This window comes from Cryptotermes secundus, unplaced genomic scaffold (assembly GCF_002891405.2).
Source record: "Cryptotermes secundus unplaced genomic scaffold, Csec_1.0 scaffold321, whole genome shotgun sequence".
Lineage (NCBI taxonomy): Eukaryota > Metazoa > Arthropoda > Insecta > Blattodea > Kalotermitidae > Cryptotermes > Cryptotermes secundus.
In genome coordinates, this window is record NW_019721009.1 from 982723 (window position 1) to 993567 (window position 10845).

The 10845-nt window shown below is 41.0% G+C and overlaps 1 long non-coding RNA gene across 1 annotated transcript in view; it reads left to right on the forward strand.

Annotated features, from left to right (window-relative positions):
• Positions 1 to 9895, forward strand: part of LOC111875059 — a 707234-nt gene extending 697339 nt beyond the window's left edge. Inside the window, exon 6 of the long non-coding RNA XR_002844658.2 lies at positions 9770 to 9895. This is a non-coding gene — a long non-coding RNA (uncharacterized LOC111875059). The remainder of the gene's footprint in view (positions 1 to 9769) is intronic.
• Positions 9896 to 10845: the final 950 nt, after the last annotated feature.

Below are 10845 nucleotides of genomic sequence, written 5' to 3' on the forward strand. Positions count from 1 at the left end.
TTTTTTTATTTTTATTACACAAACAATACACGAATTAAGTTAATTTCACTCAAACTTTTGGCTGTTTGAAAACGAAATTCTCTGCCAAAATTTGTCCGTTATATCCGAAATTCTTTATGGCCACATCCTTTGTGACTTTTACTCTATTTATCTTCATAAATCTTCTAAAAACAAATAAACAAACAAAACTCCGTGGCCTGTATTCCGCAAGTGGACTATACCAACCTAGCAACCACCGCTTGTCGGCGAAGTAAGTGCCAGCTTTTGCGGATAGAGGTTGTTACATGGTGAGTGCAACGGATCCCCAAGGCCGTTAATCTCGGTTTTGTAGACCGGAGTCGCTATTTCCTTGAAATAGCTCCTCATTTATCCTCACGAGGCTGAGTGGAGCCCGTTCTAGACCCACCACTTCTCATAAAATCTGATAGCGCAGGGAATCGAACACGGGACCTCTGGATATGTAGACAGGAACTCTGACCACTAGACCACAGAGGCGGTCCACAAATCTACAAAAGTCTGTAAACATTCGTTAATAACTTTCTGAATGAAATGTAACTCAAACTGTTTCAGAAGCTGGAAGAGCGAGTCTCTGGGAGCAGCCCACTGTATAAAACTAAAGAATTTTTGTGAATAAACTTTTTAGGAATATCAGACTGCAGGTTTAAAAGATAATGAATCCTAGGATTACGGGATTTTTAGTATCTGACAGCGGTGATTCTAAAGAAAGATATAACGTCATGTAGTACGTCGAAAGTATATCGACGTTTCGGAGGAACATATCACTTCCATCTTCAAAGTCGAAGAATAAGTTAAGCAAGAAAGTGAAGCAGGTAGCACTTGCTACCGTCGATTCAGTTTCAACTGAATACACAGCGTTGTATCCCAGAAGTCATAACTAACTACGTAACTCCATAGAGCTGAGCCCTTCTTGATGAACCAGCTACTCAAGAATTTCCCAACATGTTACGAAACTCGAAGGTTCATTACTGTGTTCACAAGAGCCCTCCACTAGTCCCTATCCTGAGTCGAATCAATACAGTCCGTGCCAGCCCATTCTCTCTCTCTAAGATCCATCTTAATATTACCCTTCTATCTACATCTAGGTCTTTCTATGTGTCTCTTGCGTTATGGCTTTCCACCAATATCTTATATGAATTCCTCTTCTCCCCATTCGTTCTATATGCACTACCATCACATCCTGCTTGACTTGATCATTCTACCATGTTACGTGGGTCCCTTGTCACCACGACATTGCAGGTCCTCAGGTTACGGACGGAGGAGTGTAACCGTGAATGTATTGAATAAGCAGTCACGGACAGTAGACAAGGGGTGGTCCTCCAGTTAAGGGGATGGGCACTGGGCTAACAACTCCTCACAGTAAAAGTAATTATGTTGGGAAGTGTCACAAGAAACCTCCCAGAAGACTCAACTCTTCTAATATCATGTATATATGATGTGGCAAATTGGATGCAACTGGCTCAAGATCGTGAACAGTGACAAGCTCTGGTATTAATGTTGTCGAAACGTCGCATTCTGAAGCTGTAGTGTCAGTTTAAAACAGGATTATTTCTTTAAAAGCAAAGTTTCTTTATTTAAATAACCCTAACCTGATACGAGGAATGCATTGTCAGAAACCACGCCGGGGCTGACACTGTATTCTGCAGGCTAAACTACCGCCAATTAATTAAAATTTAAGATGCGTTTTGATTAGGTAAAGGAGGGGTAGTTGCAGCATCCAGGTCGTCAAGGGGTGGGATGAAGAACTATCAGGGTGATTTGAGGGTGTCGGAGATGGCTAATGGTATACCTCGCCTTATGCAAGGTACCCTCCTTTACGTAATACGTACTGTACACACTAATGCATGTGAATTATAATTAAAGACCCTAGTCCCATCTGTTGTCCGCATATTGAACTACGGGAGAGTATTTTTTGTGTCGGCTTTAATGTCTGTTTACTTCTTGACGCTCTTGTGTGGCTAATCTGGAAGTCTGCGTGAATGCAGCCTTATATTGTAATATGGAACTAAAAGCACAACGTGTTTCTGAATCATGTTAATAAATATGACGTCTTTAAGCTTTCTTTCTCACTTAACGTTACGAATAATGGCAGTAATATGAAGGAATAATTGAAAATAACGGGAAATATTATTTAGTTAGCCTAATACAAGCACGTGCTCATCCTTGCGTTGATGTTCTGTATTTCTGAGGTGCACTGAACATGTAGCAGATTTGATTGGGATCAATGGAAGGTGTTCTTTTGTGAGGATTGAGGATTCTCACGTCTGTGATTATGTGTGCGGACATTATTTTGAGAAAATATCTGTAAGGTTCGATTATACTTTCATGTACCAATTTATTAGCCTATTATTCTAATTTAGAAAATATAAAAGGAAGTTTTTAAGATCACCTTGCTGTCTGTGTATTCCCCCGCCAAAAAAAATCCTGGAAGCCGGAATAGTGGAGTCAGAAGAGACCGTTGTTGCTAGGCAACGTCTCGGTAAATACGTTCCTGTGGTAACGAATACACAAGCAACAAAGGAAAGAATGTTTGACATAGTATTTTATATGAGATCCGTGTCGTATCAGATATTTAGTATGTAGTGAAAAATTTGTGGACATTAATTTAGGGGATCAAAATACCGCTGTCCCTGTCACAAGCCACCGCTTAGAACCATCCTAAGGTCTTAACTGTCCCTCAACTCTTTATCAGTAGGATAAGCGGGCGAATCCTGTGAGCCTGCTAACAAAATGATGCTCTCTCTGTCTCTCTCTCTCTCCTTACAATAAAGTGTCTCTCATTTTTCCCTCGACTTTTCACTTTCACTTCTACTATGCTTTTTATCTCTTTCTCTGGGTCTTTGAAAGGAGACGAATAGTTCTTCCCAGAACTTCTTGTTTATAAAACTTAGTTAAGAACCCACAAGTATGTACGGTCTCAGTGACACAAAATACCACAATCCTGTCACCAATTTAACTCCTAAATATTATATTGATATACGTATCGCCGGTCACGGTAGCCGAGCGGTCTAAGGCATGTACTGTCTTCGCTCACTTGGAAACCGGGATCGTGGGTTCGAATCCCACTCAGGGCATGGATGTTTAGTTTGTGTGTGTGCGTTTTTCTATGTTTGTGTACAGGTAGAGGTCTTGCGACGAGCTGACCACCCGCCCAAGGAGTCCTACCGAAAGTGTAAGATCTAGAAAAACCGAGGTGAACGGAGAAGTTCATGGAGGTAGGCCTAGGCCCACTGGGGCTGTAGTGCCAAGGAAAAAAATACATACGTATCTCGAATTCCTATTCGACGCGTCAATTCTCTCATCTTAGATTCGTAATTTATTGTTTTCTTTCCACCATAAATATTACAGAATAAGTTTAAGAAATATTTTTTAAAAAAAAAAGTCATTATAAAATATTTTATCATTTTGTAGGTCGAACCCCATAACCGTATAAAAATAACCCGCCAGTTGTTCATATCCTGAGCCAGAACATTTCAGTGCTTATAACAAGTTTTTCTTCAGGATTCATTTTAATATTATCCTATCTGCGCCTAAGTCTTCCTGTTCTCTTCCTCTTCTCTGTTAAAAATAAACTGAAGGTGCCTATGCATCGACTAAGTACAGTAGGCTGTAGCCAGGTACGGGAAGATACAAAGACAAGGAAAGTCTGTGGGAAGAAAGAAGGAATTGGAGACCTCTTGCCTATCGACCTGTATACTAAGACGAAAACGATGCTCGAAGAGAAACAAGGAGACGAAGGAGGAGGGGGGCTTATGCCTCATACTGTAAACGTGCAGTGAAGACATGCAAAAATTCAATACAAAAAGCTTTAAGTAAGTGCAAGAAAAATAAAATTTTGTTGAATTAATGCATTGGATTTATGCATAAGATTACATGACTTAGACCTAAGTGGCAGGAGAAGCATTTAGCGGTGTTCTTAGGATACGTCCAGCCTTCCTAAACATTACTTCCCCCTTTCTCTCAGCCGAACAGACGCTGGGTTGATCTGCATGAGACAGCCATCAATCCCAGACCTCGCCCCAACATCAATCTTCCAACTAGCCGCACATGTAGCAGAGGAAGGCTACGGGACTGCTCTGAGACCCGCTCCCCCCTCCCCCTATCCAACATTCGCCCGACCAACAAACCGCACTTTTTTGACTTGGAGATTCGAAGTGAATGAGGGCAGTGCAAATTATGCGCGGCCGTGGTGTACAGGTTCCTCGGCATCATAGCGTGTTTCAGTTGGGCTCCCCACCAGTTCAAACACCACTTTTATTTCACAGAAATTGTGTGAATATCGACATGTACCTCTCAGAGAGTATCGACGGTTCCGATAGATATCGATTCATTAAAGATGGAACTGTAATGATGCGACCATAAACAAGAATTTATCGGAAGAATTAACAATCTAATTACCTTCGTTACGATACGGAGAACACAGAATACGAAGAACATTATAGGGGAATACGCAGACACACGGATCTCATAAGCCTCATTGATACGACACGGACCTCATAGAAAATGAAAATATTAGGCGGGGGTCACACAAACAGATATAAAGATAATTAAATAGGCATCCTACCAAAAATTAAGGGAAGACACACAGGTAGATTGACATACACACAGACTGAGAAACAGAGAGAAATGTAATATTATAAGCCTCATTCATTCATTCATTCGTCTGTAATCTGTCAAGACGAGAGGTCCACAGTCTCTTCCAAAACAATTCCTCCACTTGATGCGATCTAGAGCTTTCTCCTTGAAATGACAGTATCCTCTTCTGTCCCCAAGGTCATCCAGCATCTTCTTACGTCTTCTTCCTCGTCTTCTGGTCACTTCTATCCGCCCCTCTATCTTTCCTTCAATAACTTCTTTTAGAAGGCAGTTACTGCGTAAGATATGACCAATCCAATTAGCCTTCCGTTTTCTTATTTCGTGTAGGATATTCCTCTGCTCACTGACTCTAAGTAACACTTCTTTATTTCTCACATAATCGGTCCAACTAAACTTAAGCCTCATTACAGCTTTTCATAATGAAGAAAGTAGGCTAAAAGTGTTCCTACGTTAAAACAGAAAATCTGGATCACATAGAATGCAGATGTTGAATAACTGGGTAATTGAAGAATATTTTCTTCCTAGAAGTGATATTGCATAATTTGGTAAATATGTAACATTTCGGAGAAACCTGCAAGGAGCGGACAAAGTAATGAAAACACTAAGAAATTGAGGATTGGAGTTTGTTTATATTGGCTGCATAGAAAGAACTTCAGCTGCCAACACTGAATGTTCTTCTTCCGTTCGTTTACACTCTGTAGTGCTCGTGTAAGTACATTAGTGACGTTGCTGAGTGACAGTCCGTGTGAAAGAACTGGGAAATCGGAAACCTGTCCTAGTTTCCAAAGGACAGATCGTTAGTGCGCGTTTGACTGGAGCATCTGTGACAAAAACTGTCACAGAATTAGGCATATCGAGAGCGACAGTTCCTAAGATTCTGTCTGCTTAAACGAACCATGGGAAGACATCAGTGAAGAGGAAGAGTGGGCGAAAATCAACACTGACAGGAAGAGAACGTTGTACATTGAGAAGGCTTGTTTCGAAGAATCACAGAACTACAGCAGCACAGGTGACAGGACAGCAGAACTGAATATTCATCTCGAAGCCCCTCTTTCCACAGGAACTGTCCGACCTGAACTTCACAAATACAACATCTGCGGTAAGGCTGCAATTGCTAAACCTCTGATTACTGACAGTAATATTCAGATGGGTAAACGATGGTGTCACGGTCATAAACACGGACATCAGACAACTGGTAACGCGTGCGTGATATGTTCAGATGGGACACCCTTCACGCTGTTCCCTACATCAGGAAGAGTTTACATTTGGAGGACACCCAAGGAAGCCTACAATCCAAAATACCTTGTTCTGAGAGTGAAACACAAGGAAACCTACTCTTTCTATGAAGTTTCCCTCCAGAAAGTTTTTGTACAACATACGTAAGATCAGTAAGGTCTAGTCTCACTAGAACAGACTATAAAGTTTTGGAATTGCAGTGAACTGTATTCACGACATTTCCAAGCCAAATTATGTAGTACGAGCGGACAACGATATTCACTTCCACTCCACCCCCACCACCCCTCCCTTTCTTCTCCGGGTTTCTTGCCCTGTTTAGCTATGATCAACAGAATAACAAAGGACCCAAAGGGCTGCAGAAAACGTACGATGAGCCTACTGTTCCTTCCAGCCTGCTTCGGGCTGCCTTCTGTTCTGCTGGCAATTTTTCAGGTCATGTTTGTTACAAGCAGAAGTACACGATCTTCTCCAGGAATGCAGTTACTACCATTTCAATATTGGGGGTACGCGGTAGCGTAGTTGGTTGAGAGGCTATGTTACAAGTTCGAGGGTCGCGGGTTCAAGTCCCGATGAGATTTTTTTTTTTTTTTCAATTGAACTAATCCTTCCAGCCGCACTATGGCCCTGAGGTCTACTCAGCCTCTAACAGAAATGAGTACCATGCGGCCGGCGCGTAAGGCTGACAACTTTGGGCCGCGCCATAGCTCAAGCGGTTAGTCGCTGGCTTCCCACTGCGGCGGCCCGGGTTCAATCCCAGGTCTGGTCAAGTGGGATTTGTGGTGGACAAAGTGGCGATGTGGTGGGTTTTCTCCGAGTACTTCGATTTCCCCTGCCAATCTTCATTCCACTAATTGCTCCACAATCACCCTCATCTATTATCTGGGGCTTGTACAATAGACCAGAAGTGGTCGCAGTACAAGGCACTTAGTCCCACCCCACTAGCAAATAAAAAAAAGCTGACAACCTTACCGCCATCTATGAGCCGATTGTCTAGATAATGTGGGACCCTCAACGTCTCACAACCCTATGGGCCTTCACGACCTGGTACACGGATAGCTTTACTTACTTTTTTACTTTCAGCATTGTCAATATCACAGTTGCAGTATTTAAACGAACAACACTCCAGCTTGGAAATTAAAGTCCAGTTGTGTAATCTTCAAGAAGAAAGATTGGTAGTAAGGATTCGAATTGCATCTAAATTATTAGCACAACACTAGCTCATCGCTTCAATAATTATGACTACATTACATAGTGTAAGACTTAATTAATCCGTTCCACTTACACCTTACTGTGTCCAAGTGTCGAGGTTATTTTTTCATTTTGATCATTTAACAGACAGTGGGACTCCTTGGACGAGTGATCAGCTCGTCGCAAAGCCTCTACCTAAACACAGGGCAACACGAACAAAGAATAAACACATACACATACCAAACATCCATGCTTTGTGTGGGATGCGAACCCGCAATCCGGGCGAAGACAGTGCATGCCTCAGACCGCTCGGCTACCGCGGCCGACTACTGTAAGACTACGGAACAAATTTTATATCTTTGGGCGTTTTCTATTAGATCAGCAGTAGGAAATGGAAGGCAAAACAGTTACTGAGCAAGAACGACTGTGCTGGCGAAAGCCAACAGCAATTTATCCGGGAATCAAATCTGAAATCCGAGCATTAATTACACTGGCGAGATCAGCAGCAATTTGCCAGTTAGATAGCATCAATTAATTAATTCTTGTCACACGACTTTCATATTCATGCTCAAGATTCCTTTTACCTCAAAGGTATTGAGACTTAAATAAGACCGTTTCTGGCTTAATATTTACACAAATCTGGCTACTTAAAGACGGCACTAGACTATAACGTGGTTTCCAAACTTGTGTTCCACATAATTCAGCTAACTTTATGCTTGTTCTCAAACTTAAGTACTATTAATTTTATTTTACCATAACTTCAAAAATAACTACCATTCAGGTAGTGAGTTCCCCATGAAGATGGATACTATAGGGAACTCCGGATTTTCGGAAGTACAACTTACATTTATACCGTTACGTCACCAAGAGACACGGTCCACATCCATATGTTCAAAGTTCTCAATGCATCATAAAGATTCTGTACACGTGTTTACGTTATATATATTTCGACTAAGTGAAGCTGATGACATGGTAACATACAACTTATTCTTTTTGACATATCTTTTAGCCATCTGACTTGCCTCTATGCCAGTGGCTATGGTTGATCTGAAGATTATGTCTGAAACCTGCGTGTGTTGCTTGGAAATCATTTTCTGTAACTCGAGACGAATATTTGCTTATAGAAGCGTTTAATACGTCGTTAAACGATATACTAATTCCAGGATCATATAAAAGAGTCATAAAACGAGAAGATGGATGCTCGGTGAACAGACAAATAAGCTAAACAGCAGGATTAATGCGTAAGTTAGTCAAATAAAATGTAACCCTCTGACATGTAATCATTTAAGTGAAATGTAATTTAAGAGTAGGAATTCCACGACTCCAGCACAACCTCTGCCTCAGGACTGACGTATGTGAATATGAAGTTTGTATATGAGTTAATTTAAATTATTTTAAAATACAGTCACTTTCATACAGTGAGTTTTATCACAAAACTATCTATCTACGTATCTATGGCTCTAGAGTCCTTTGTTGGGCCTTGGTCGCTTTTTCCGTTTCTTGATCTTTTATACAGTCAACAGAGCTCCTTGGGAGGGGAATCAACCCTCCGAAAATCACGAAACATAGTCATGGCAAAATTATATGCGTTATGGGTTGAGTCGTAAATTAAATTTTTTGTCTTGCTACATGATTTTGTCTTCTTGCATGGCACGACAAGCTAGTGCGGTCAAAGGTCTCCCATTTTACCATTTGCCGAAACTTAATTTTAGACATTTAGTATTACTCCTTGGATGGGTAACCGGCCAGTCACATGGCCTCACCCGCATACAACATTGCAAACAAAAAAGACGTTGACATATAGTATATCCCAAGTGGGAATCGAACACATAATCCCAGTGTTAGAGCCGTACAAAACTCAGATCTCTCGGTCGCTGTGATCTGTTTTGTGTACCCATAATACCAATACAGCATTAATTTAAATTTTCGGAATAAATGGTTTTACTATGTCACAATTGTTTGTGTATGCATGCGCCATCTGTTATCAAATAACTGAACTATTTCAACTTTGATCTGGTTACTTCCAACAGCCGCTCAAGTAATTAACTGAAGCAAAATGGGCAGACGTCAGCACATGTCAAATTAGGTCAGCGAGTCTAAGGCTAAATGAAATAACTTACCTATTTATGTATTTATTTACATATTTATTTACTTATGATTAGAAAATACAACACCATAGTTTTGACCGTGGTTCTGTATGGGTGTGAAACTTGGTCTCTGACATTACGAGACGAACACAGACTGAGGGTGTTTGAGAACAGGGTGCTGAGGAGAATATTTGCACCAAAGAGAGATGAAGTAACAGGATGTTGGAGAAAACTGCATAATGAGGAACTTCATAACTTGTACTTTTCGCCAAGTATAATTAGAACGATCAAGTAAAGGAAAATGAGCCTGGCAGAGCACGTAGCACGAATGGGAAGAAGGGGTATGCATATAGGATATTGGTGGAAAGCCAGAAGGAAAGAGACCACTAGAACGACTAAGAATTAGGTAGGTGGACAATATTAAAATGGATCTTAGAGAGATAGATTGTCTGTGCTTCTGTGAATCCCCCTTTATTAACTTTCCAATGCTTGGCACCTGAACAAATCATAACGGTGTACTTCATAAATCCCTTCCATCAGTATGTGTATCCCTTTTCGTTGCCAGGCAGTGGCCCGGTAAACACTTTCCCGCATCAACGAATGCACGCAACGATAGAAGACTTATTGGTCTGGTGTGTCTGTAGGTCTGTATGTCGGTCTATCGTTGCAAGGCAATGACTAGGTGAAGATGTTCCCGCGGCAACGAAGAATTGTTGGTGTCTCTTCTGTGCGTTCCCTGTCTTATGAAAGGAAATCAGGTGATGAGTTTTTCCCAGAACTTCTTGTTAATTATCAGATTATAAAATATGCTTCTGTGTAACGAATGAATCGAACTGACTAAATCTGTTTGTATATATACTTATCTATATTTTACAAAACTGATTTGATTTCCATTTACATTGTCAGAGCAGTCAATTGTTACCCCCTTCCCCCCCCAAAAAAAGAAAAGATACAGACTTCAGCGTACAAATATCTAGTTAAATACTTTATTTGTGTATATTTGGTTCAGCTTTGAAAATGTTCTTAGGTAACCTCTGTAACACACTTTAATAAAGATTATATACGGACAAATTCAAAGTTGAACATTCGATATACCACGAAAGCACTTAAGCAGACATTTTGAGCTTTGAAACCTGTGTACATTTTTTGGGTCCCTCTATATTTACGTTCCACAATTGTCTACATATGCAGCTGCAACACGACAGGCAGAAATTGTACCGAACTGCACTAAAGCCTTGTCTTCCTCTTTACCATACATTTTTCATTAAAGAAGTTTCCGATTTTAATTACGTTAGGTATGGGATGGAGGGCGGGAGTGAGGGATGAGGAGGGGCTGCCTTTCTTTCACCTTAATGATTTCCATATGCTAATCCTGGCAGAAGAGTGGGTCGAGATTCAAGTGTTGTATAATTACGCCGGTCGCAAACCAGCACCTGAGCGAGGCGCTATTTCATCCAGGGTGCGCCATGTTGACAGCACCGGCGCCCTTAAAATTTTCAAATAAAAATCTTGGTAAGCTCGCTGTGCAATATACCGCACACTGAGTGATAGATAGGGTTGGTGAATCACAGGGCGTGTGTCACGTGGGGTTAACAAATTATATAAAGGATTTTTGTCAGTGCTTTAAAGCTCCATACGAAAAATATGATCATCCGAGACGGATTGCAGTGTAGTTTGGTATATGATTACCGGCATAAAGTAAAGCTCAATTAATTAAGCG